Source organism: Pinus tabuliformis, chromosome 5_1 (assembly GCF_031772625.1).
Source record: "Pinus tabuliformis cultivar Carrire ecotype Pingquan chromosome 5_1, CPIR1, whole genome shotgun sequence".
Lineage (NCBI taxonomy): Eukaryota > Viridiplantae > Streptophyta > Pinopsida > Pinales > Pinaceae > Pinus > Pinus tabuliformis.
This window is the reverse complement of record NC_142305.1, coordinates 794,780,509-794,783,191: the sequence shown is the minus strand read 5'-3', so window position 1 is coordinate 794,783,191 and position 2,683 is coordinate 794,780,509.

The window sequence follows — 2,683 nt, the reverse complement described above, 5'->3', positions numbered from 1 at the left end:
GAAAACTGAAATTGCAGGGTTGTAAGGAAAAATGGATAAATACCTGGATTAAGGAGGTAACTGTGTAATTGCAGGTTGAATGACGAACTGGAGAGCACGACGCTGGAGTTTCTTGGCTGGGTGGTGGGTTGAATGCTTGAACAGTTGACTGAATGTTGGTTTGCATGGGGAGCAGTTTGCAGAGAATAATGGTGAAAATGACGTTTTATCGTTTATTTAACGAAATTGTGTTTGGCGGGATTTTTTGGCATTTATTAGGCGAATTATGTAAGCGTTATGGGATGTGTTGTCGTTATGCAGAGGGTGGTAAACAGTTTGCTCGCACCGCTTTTGGAGACGGGCGGTATCGACGGAGGGTGAGCGAGCATATGGAGCGGGTGACGCGCGGCGGAGGTACGGCGGAAAACCGTCGGGTGATCGCGAGTTAAAGCGAGGTGGGAAGGGTGGTCGCGATATCGCCATCAACCGTCGAATGGGAATGATTTGATCGAACGGTGGACGGATGTGGGACATGGCAAGGAGTTATGTAGTGGGCCCAATATAATTAACGCAGATTTAATCGTATCGGGCGCATTATGATTGGTTAGGGTAATGGTTATTAATTAACCCGGATGGTTAATTAATCCCTTTAGTATGGCGGTAAGGTTATTAATAAATTTTGAATAAATTCATTAATCCCTGTTGAGACAGCTTTTATGGTTATATTTTAACCGGGGCGGGAATATATAATGTTTTTGGGGATTTTATTCATATATTTACATATTATGGAAAGGGTAAATGTTATCCGAGAGTTATATAATAATAGTTAGAAATTAATATGAAAAAAATTAATGGAAAGCGCTAAGCAAAAACATCGAAGTATATATTCAAATTTAGGCTAAAGTGAAAAAAGGGGTCTTTTTAGTGATAATGTGCATTATTTCTAAGTAAAATAGGATTTTACTTAGAAACACTTTATGAAATGAAATGTATGATGGATGGATAATTTATGAGTACTTAGGCTTTTTAGATCATTGGGCCGAGGGTCCGGTCCCTCCAGAAGTTAGAGAAATGCTCTGAGCCCCTTTGATTTTCAAAGTCCTTAATACTTTAAGGGGAAATTAGTGAATGATTAGGGAAAAATGTAAAGGGGAATTAGTTATTTAACCTTGTTTTGCTTGAACTGCATCAAGTGTAATATTTGCCTTGCACTGGTGATAAAAGTAAAGATCAGCACATTAAGAAGCATTTTTCATCACAAGTATCATTCTGCAACACCATCTACCTACCCTACCTACTTAAGCCTGACATTTTTTCTTCTTTATTAGGGTGCACTTAGATTGACAAACCCTTATCACACTTTTTCTTTTACATATGGAAGCCCATCTAAATCTAACCTTATTACATCTAAGGGCTCATATTACACTGTTGAGCTCCTTTTTATTTACTCTACCTAATTAATTATTTGCCAAGATTAAACTTTTTGGCTAGATATTTATTCTCTATCTCTAAAACATGAAATTCAAATATGAATGAGCCAAGTTTAAACAGTTTGACCCTTCATCAATTGTGGCATAAGTTTAACAATCTGCATACAATTTCTTATTATAGAAAATGAAATAGTAGTGGCACTTAGACTTTCCCACTTTCCTGGCCTATTTTTGTTTGGGGTTCATTTCTTCTCATTTTTTGACCATTTTATTCTTTTTACCCTTTGATTTTCCTTCTAGGGTATACCCTCTTTACATTTTTTAAATTTTTTTGATTTTTTGGAAATATGGAAAACCTTACAACTAGAAAAGGTATGAACATATTACGAAGCTTATCAAGTCAATCATGAAATATGACACCTATTGGTATAGAAGCATAACACATAGCATGAATACTTGATGACAATGAAAGATAAGCTCTTGTGCATAGAAGGAAGGCTCCAAAATCAAAGCATGAGCAAAATTTTGGAGGGTGGTTGTAGTAGCTACAACACTTGGTGACACACTGATATAAATCCAACCCTTTTTATGGATCTTATCTCATGTAAACTAGGACTAAATCTTCAGGAAGTATTGTTCGGTTCATTGGTCACCATAGCTTCTTTACTTAGCTTAAGTTAAAGATATAGTCCCTACCATTCTCTTCATTGACGACACACTTCAAAGGCAAGTCAAACTCAGTTGTTTCGATTGAGGATTGGGATCATATAGATAAACAAGTGAATTAGGATTGTCAGAGTCTTGGTTTTCATCTCTAGTGTTTCTCTGCTGCTAGCAGGCCTGGATAGTGCCTCGATGGAGTCACTTCAAGGACACAAACATTGCTCCACTACCCTCGAGCCTAGACAATAGACCAATAGAGTTCATTGCTTCACATATCTGCACATGAAGCATTTATCTTCTTTCACCTTTTATTATTTTTTCTATCTTTTTTGTTCAAATAACTGTGCATAGAAACTTATTGATTTTATGAGGTGGAAGAGGGATCCCAACTTATTGAGAGCATAAGAGGTTGTCCCTTTAGAAAAAGTTATTTGTACACCTCTGAAATATAGTTCACTTGTTAATCTTTCCTCCCTTCCTTACTTTAGTTGACTTAGTTGACAAGATGAAACCAAATAGTTATAAAACCTTTTAGAGTAGGTAGTGTTAGTTATAGATTTAAGCATCGTGATTCCAATATGGTTTTCTTCAAAAATAATGTATTTTCCATT